This window comes from Molossus molossus, unplaced genomic scaffold, assembly GCF_014108415.1.
Source record: "Molossus molossus isolate mMolMol1 unplaced genomic scaffold, mMolMol1.p scaffold_m16_p_17, whole genome shotgun sequence".
Lineage (NCBI taxonomy): Eukaryota > Metazoa > Chordata > Mammalia > Chiroptera > Molossidae > Molossus > Molossus molossus.
The window spans coordinates 8458202-8466217 of NW_023425352.1; the positions used below are offsets into that span (position 1 = coordinate 8458202).

Below are 8016 nucleotides of genomic sequence, written 5' to 3' on the forward strand. Positions count from 1 at the left end.
AGTAGTTCACGGCTTTGCCGATGGCGTCTTCCAGCTCATAAACTCCGTGCGTTGCCATAGTTACTTATTTCCTCTAATGCCTTTCGGTCTTCTGCACGAAATCCTTCCACAACTTTCATTAGATTATTCCTAGATACTTAACATTGTTGTTGCTTTTTTAAATAGCTAGCTATTTAAAAGAATTCCTTTTCTGTTTATAGCCTGTAGGTAGAAAAACAAGTGACTTTCATTTATTGACTCTGTCCAGTAAGCTTGTCCAGTAAGACTTCTTGTGAAGCCTACTAACTTACGTGTAGATTCTTCTGGATGTTTTACATCCCCAGTGGCATTGTCTGCGGTGATGGTTTCACCCTCCTTCCCACCCCTAAGACCTCTGCTCCTAACTTACTGACCTGGTTAAGACTCGGGGGGGCCAGGGCCAGGTGAGCGCGGGCCCCATGCTGTTTCTGACTTCAGAAAGTAGGATGTTTGCTGTGGGTTGTTTTGATGATATTTGTTATCAGATTAAGGAAGTGCTCTGCTGTTTCTAGTTTGCAAAGACTTTATTATCATAAATGGATATTGAATTTTATATAATTTGTTTGCATCTCTTAAGATAATAGTATGATTTCCCCCTCCTTAGTGTATTAATGTGGCAAATTACAGTGATTGGTTTTCTAATATTAAACCAACTTTGCATTCCTGGAGAAAAGCCAGCTTGGGCATAATTAGTTATCTTTGCTCTGGGCCTGGGATTTTCTTTGCAAGAGGTTTACCGTTACTAACAAACAGCGCTTGTTTTTCTCTGACTGACTTATTTCACTGAGCGTAATACTCTCTAGTTCCACTCATGCTGTTGCAAATGATAAATAATATTTCGTTCTTCTTTATGACCGAGTGAGATTGCATTGTGTAAATGTACGGCAGCTTTTTTATCCACTCGTGTGCTAATGGGCACTTGGGCTGCTTCCATAGCTTGGCTACTGTAAATAACACTGCAGTGAACATGGGGGTGCACATATTCTTTCAAATTACTCCTTTGGGTTTCTTCAGATATATACACGAAGTGGAATTGCTGGGTCATAAGGCAGTTCCATTATTAATTTTTTGAGGACCCTCCATACTGTTTTCCACAGTGGCTGCACCAGTCTGCATCCCACCCACAGTACACGAGGGTTCCTTTTCTCCACATCCTTGCCAGCACTTGTTGCTAATGTATTGATGATAGCCGTTCTGACAGGTGAGAGGTGATATCTTATTGTGGTTTTAATTTGCATTTCTCTGATGATTAGTGGCATTGAGTGTCTTTTTATGTCTACTGGCCATCTACATGTCCTCTGGACATAATATTCTGGAGAAGCATCTGTTCAGGTCCTTTGCTCATTTGAATTGGATTGTATTTGTTTGGTGTTGAGTTGTATGAGTTCTGTATAAAATTTTGGATATTAACTTCTTTTCAGATGTATCATTGGCGACTATGTTCTCCCATTTAGTGGGTTGTCTTTTTGTTTGGTCGACGGTTATCTTTGCTGTGCAAAAACTTTTTAGTTTGATGTAGTCCTGTTCATTTATTTATTTTTCTTTTGTTTCCCTTGCCCAATGCAATATATCAGAAAAAATATTGCTAAGAGAGATGTCCATAATTTATTCAGTTATTTAGTTTTTACCTAATACACTTTTTCTATTATAGGACCCCATCCAAGATACCACATTACTTTTAATTGTCATGTCTCCTTGGGCTCCTCTAGGCTGTGACAGTTTCTTAGACTTTCCTTGTTTTTGGTGACCTGGACATTTCTGAGGAGTGCTGGTCAGGTATCTTGTAGGATGACCCCTTTACTGGAAATTGATCTTTTTCTCTTTAGATTGTGGTTTATATAGTTAAAGTGCCATTTTCATCATATAATATTAGGGGTACATATTATTAGCATGATTCAACTTTTTTTTTTTTTTAATCCTCACCTGAAGACATTTTTCCATTTTTTGCACAGATAGAGTGGGAGGGAGAGAGAGCGAGAGAGAGAGAGAGGGAAACATCTATGTGAAAGGAACACATCGAGTGGCTGCCACCCGCACGACCAACCAGGGCCGGGGACAAACTGCAACCGAGGTACAAGCCCTTAGCGGGAACCGAACCCGGGTCTCTCCGGACCGCAGGCGGACGCTCCAACCGCTGAGCCAAACCGGCCAGGGCCATGATTCAACTTTTGATGCTGACTTTGATCAGCTGGTTAAGGTTGTGTTTGTCAGTCTTCTTCACTGTAATGTTACTCTTATTCTCTTTCTTTCTATACCCTGTTCTTTGGAGGAAGACACTGTGTGAGGCCCACACATAGGAGTGAGGGTTATGTCCTCCGTCTTGGAAAGTAGGATTTCTTCTGCATGGGAGCGTTGTCTCTTCTCCCCCATTCATTTCTTTATTCAGTCATTTATTTATACCAGTATGACTCATGGATATTTATATTTTATACTTTGGGTTATTTTGCTTTATTTTATTTTTGTTGTTGCTTTCACCTTTGGGAGCTCTTCAGTTTGCCCCCGTGTGCCTTTGGCATACCTTCATCAAGGTTTCAGTTATTGCTTATTTTTTATCATTTCCTTACTTTTTGGCACTACAAGGTGCTCCTCCAGGCTTATCTTGTGTATTTCTCACCCAGTCTTAGAGTCAACCATTTCTCCAAGGAGTCCTGGTTCCTTTGATTGGAGATGGTGTTAGAGACCAAGATCTGGGCACTGAGTGTGCTCATTGCTGCTGGAGTGTATCTGCTTCTAGACATCTCAACTCACAGAGAAAATAAATTAATGGGTGTATCCACATATCTACAATTATTTCTATATGTAACCATCCATATCTATATTATGCTTAAATATAAAATCTCACTGATGTTTGCAATTCTAATCTATCCCCACATGGTTCATTGTTGCTGATCTGCAAATGTCCACTCTAGCAGTGAGAACCCTGGCTCCAGGAGCATTTGATTACAAAAATTTAATTTCATTAACAGTTACGGGAATATCCGGGTTATATTTTATCTTGGCTACGTTTTAGTAGTTTGTGGTTTTCAAGGAATTGATCCATCTCTTCTAAGTTGTCAAATTTATGAGTTTAAAATTGCTCATAGTATTTTCCACAAACCTAATACCTATAATATCTGTTGTGATATCTATCAGCTTTTAAATTCCTGATATTGATTTGTGGTTTCTCTTTTTGGGTCTTGTCAATCTTGCTAAAAGTTTATTAATTTTACTGATTTTTTTTTTCAAAGAATCAGCTTTTGTTTCATTAATTTTCTCTGTGTCTTCCTGTTTTCAGTTTCATTGATTTATGCTTTATATTTCTGGTTTCCTTTCCTATGCATACTTTGGCTTTATTTAGCTCATCTTTTTCTGGCTTTTTGAGGAGTTTAGATGATTGACTAGAGATCATTTCTGTTATGTAAGCATTTATCACTATAAATTTCCATTTTAAAATTACTTTAGCTACACCCCACAATTTCTGATATGCTGTGTTCTCATTTTCATTCATTTCTTTGTACTTTTAAATTTTTCTTTGAGATTTCATCTTTGACCCATGGATTACATAGAAGTGTGTTTATTTCCAATGTTTGCAGATTTTTTTGTTGTCTGTTATTGATTTGTTGTTGGATTCTATTATGGTCAGAAAACATACTCTGTATGATCTCAATTATTTTAAATTTGTTAAGGTTTGTTTTATGACATAGATCCTAGAATACAATAGATCTTGGTGAATGTTCCATGTGTGCATGAAACAAATGTATATTCTGCTCTTATGTGTGGAGTGTTCTGTAAATGTCCATTAGATCCTTTTGGTGTTGATGCTCACTCCCTGCTGATGTTCTGTCTAGTAGGTCTATTGATGGCTGTGAATGGGAGGCTGGAGTCTCCAACTGGAACTGTGCATTTGTCTGTTTCTCCCTTCAGCTCTGTCTGTTTCTGCTTCAAGTATTTTGATGTTCTGTGGTTTGGTGCATTCACATTTAGGCTCGTTCTGTCTTTTTTAGGTGAATTGGTCTTTTCACCACTAGATAATATCCCTCTTTCTCCCTAGCAATTTTGTCTTACCTGAAATCTTTTTCTGATATTGATAGACCTTGTAAATTAATGTTTACATGAGATATCTTTTTCTGCATTATTTTCAACCTACCTATGTTGTGTTGAAAGAGAGTTTCTTATAAACAACACATATTTGGGTCATGGATTTTTTTCTTTCTTTCTTTTTTTCTTTCTTTCTTTTTTTTAATATTCATCTGTATCTACCTTTTGATTCATATGTTTGGACCACTTACATTAAAGTATTATTGATATGTTAGGGCTTAAAGCTGCCATTTTATTTTTTGTTTTCTATTTGTTCCTACTGTTTCTCATGCTTCTGTTTTGTTTTCCTTGTCTCCCTGAGTTGTGTGAACATTTTTAGAGTTCCATTTTGATGTATTTATAATGTTTTTGAACTCAACAAAAGGAAGACAGACAATCCAATTAATAAACGGGCAAAGGACCTGAATAGTCACTTCTCCAAACAGGACATACAAATGGCATGAAACAGGACATACAAGTGGCCAGGAGACATGAAAAAATGCTCATCATCTCTAATCATCAGAGAGATGCAAATTAAAACGACTATGAGGTATCACCTCACACCTGCCAGAATGGCTGCCATCAACAACAAATCCTCAAACAAGTGCTGGCGAGGGTGTGGAGAAAAGAGTATTCTAGCACACTGCTGATGGGAATGCTTTAGATATAAATACATATGTAACTTATCACAGCTGAATAGTGTTTACATTCACGAGTTCAAATGAAATATAGAAACCTACTTCTATTTAGGTTCTCTAACTTCCTGCTTTAAAAATACAGTTATCCTGCACAGCCAGTGTGGCTCAGTGGTTGAGCATCAACCTATGTACCAGGAGGTCGCCAGTTTGATTCCCTGTCAGGGCACATGCCCAGGTTGTGGGCCAAATCCCCAGTGTGGGGCATGCAGGAGGCAGCCAGTTAATGTTCTCTTTCATTGATGTTTCTATCTCTCTTCCTCTCTCAAAAATCAATTTAAAAAAACATTAATTAAAATAATTGTCCTACCCTAGGCAGTTTGGCTCAGCGGTTGGAGCGTCAGCCCTTAGACCTAAGAGTCATGGGTTCAATTCTGGTCAAGGGCATGTACCTCGGTTGTAGTTGGGTCCCCAGCTCTGGTCCAGGTCATGCAGGAGGCAACCAATCAATGTGTCTCTCTCATATTGGTGTTTCTCTCTCTTTCTTCTCCCCCCACCCCACTCTATCTGAAAATAAATGGAAAAATATCCTTGGGTTGAGGATTAAAAAATAGTAATAATACAGTTGCCCTAAATGTTTCCTCTACACTGAGCACCACTTCAGATTGTGGTGTAGCTTTTGCTTCAAACCAAACAGTTTTTAAAAATATTACCACTTTTACTTTTTTCCTAGTACAGTTTGTGTACAATTGCATGTTACTTTCAGGTGTACAATACAGCAATTCGATATTTACATCGCTTACAATGTGATCGCCCCCAAAGTCTGCTCAGTTCTTGTCTCCCTGCAAACTCATCACAACGTTATAAATGTATACCTCTCTAAAAAGAACAGAGAAAACACACGATCCTGTCATCATCATTGCGATTGTCACCACGGCCTTTCCGTTACTGTCTATCCGTAAGGGATGTAAAGCAACCCCGGTCAGGGTTCTCCAAGCACAAAGATGATGCAGAGCGGCTGCTTCGCTTCGGGGCGATTCCTAAATCCACCCAGAACCACTCTGGTGTGAGCCCCAAGCGACATTTCAAAGTTCACCCGAGGGCCCTTCATCCACACAAGAGGAGCTGGGGGAGGGGAGAGAGAGGGAGGCAGGCAGGGAGGGAGGGAGGAAGAGAAGCAGAGAGGGAGGGAGGTCTCAAACAACATCTGATGGAGAAACTTACACAGTAAAGGACAGTCTTACATTCACTCTGTTTTTTTTGTTTGTTTGTTTGTTTGTTTTTTTATCCTCACCCGAGGACATTTTTCCATTTTTTGTTCAGGTAGAGTGGGGGGGGGAGAGAGGAACAGAGAGAGAGAAACATCAACGTGAAAGGAACACATCGAGTGGCCGCCACCCGCACAACCCCAACCAGGGCCGGGGACAAACTGTAACAGAGGTACGTGCCCTTAGCGGGAACCAAACCCGGGTCTCTCCGGACCGCAGGCCGACGCTCTGACCGCTGAGCCAAACCGGCCAGGGCCATTCACTCTGTTTTTACCCGCTGCCTCACTCCTTCCTTTCTGGAAGCCCCATCCCACTGTCATCTGAAGGTGTCTGGATTTCCCCTTGGTTTCCTAGGGCAGCCCCACGGACACAGGATGCAGGCTGGCACATTTTCCTTCAGTACGTCCTTCCCCTGTTCTGCAACCTGCTGCCTCCACAGAGGAGAAGCGGGCAGTCCTGTGAATCCGTCTTCCCTTGTAGATTATGTGTCATTTTTCTCTGGCTGTTTGTAGGATTTTTTTTCTTTGTCTTTAGTTTTCACAAGTTAATTATATTGTGTTTTGATGTGAATATCTTTGGGATTATCCTGTTTGGAGTTTGCTCAGCTTCTTGAATCTGTAAGTTTGTGTCTTCCACCAAATTTGGGAAGTTTTCAGGCTTTTTATTTTTATTTTTTATTATTAATTTGTTTTAGTCCCACACTCTCTCTCTTCTCCTTCCCAGATCTTCAGTAATAGAAATATAAGAACTTCTGTGACTGGCCCAGAGGTTTCTGCTGCTTTATTAATTTTTTCTATTTTCTCTATGTTGTTTACACTGAGTAAATTCTTTTGGTGTGTCTTCAAGTTCACTGATGCTGTCTTTTGTCATTTTCATTTTACTACTGAGTCTATTCAGTGAATGAAAACATTTCAGTAATTGTATTTTCAGTTCTATAATATCCACTTGATTCTTTTTTAAAAACAAAACAAAACAAAACAAAAAACAGCTTTGGCAGCTGCCAGGTAGCAGTCGGGCGAGGGAGCTTCGAGGATGGCGACATCCATGCCACTGACCCTGCGGGAGAGCCCAGCATGAAACAGGCAGTGCGGCTCATAAATGCAACAAACGTAGGAAGGTTTCCCTGATTGCTCATCCGAACTCTTCAAAACCTTCACCTGAAGGCTGAGAACGGTTTCTGTGAAGAGGAGGAAGGAAAACTTCAAGCTGCACTTTCTCTAGACAAGATCTTCATCTAGTTCTTGAAGCGATATCCTTCACTTTAGATCAGCCAGATTATTACCCTGTGGAGCCAGCAGCTTTGCAGGGGCAGTTAGAAGACATTCATCTTAGACAATGCAAAGCACAAGCATTTGTCCTTGGCCTTCCACGGGTCAAGAAGCAGTCAGAAACTTCAGGCAGGCAAAGGAGTCTCATTTCCCACAAGTCAGATGGCAGCTCAGTCTCAGATGGCTCGCTCGGCTCAGGGAGAACCAAAATCTCCGCAAGCTGTTCTGCAGCCAGGAGTGAGCAATAGCGCTTCAGAGGGTCTGGAGACAGTTCGTGGGGAACTCAGTCACTAGGAGTCATTGGGTTTCTGGGACCAGCCAGAGGCCATACAAGCACAGCTGGGTTCCCTCCATGATGCTCTTGAGGACTGGTTTCTCCATCATACTCCTGCCCCCGCATTGTTTTGCTTTGACGATAGACTGCCAGGTTGTGTTTTCTGAAGGATTCAGTAGTTTTCTTTTTGTAAATTGTATGATTTACCTCTTCTTAGACAAATAATGATTAAGGAAAATAATTTTCTGAGGACCGAGGTTCTAATATATATTCTCTAGTTTCCTGAGCCGATAGTAAGCATTGTTAAGGGCATTTTTCCTCTAAAAAAAGTGCATACCATATTGTTTTTACTGTCCTATTTTTGCTTTATTTCCTAGCAAGTTTATTTTTTACGTATTTGATGACACCTACAGGTATCAAGGAGGGCCCATGGATACAAGGTATAGTGTGGTCCTTAGAGCACAGAACTTCAGTAATTACATTAATAAAAGTAAGAA

General features: G+C 40.3%; 1 pseudogene; it reads left to right on the forward strand.

Annotated features, from left to right (window-relative positions):
- The first annotated feature begins 7009 nt into the window (after positions 1-7009).
- LOC118632684 lies at positions 7010-7686 on the forward strand (annotated as a pseudogene).
- The last annotated feature ends 330 nt before the right edge of the window (positions 7687-8016 follow it).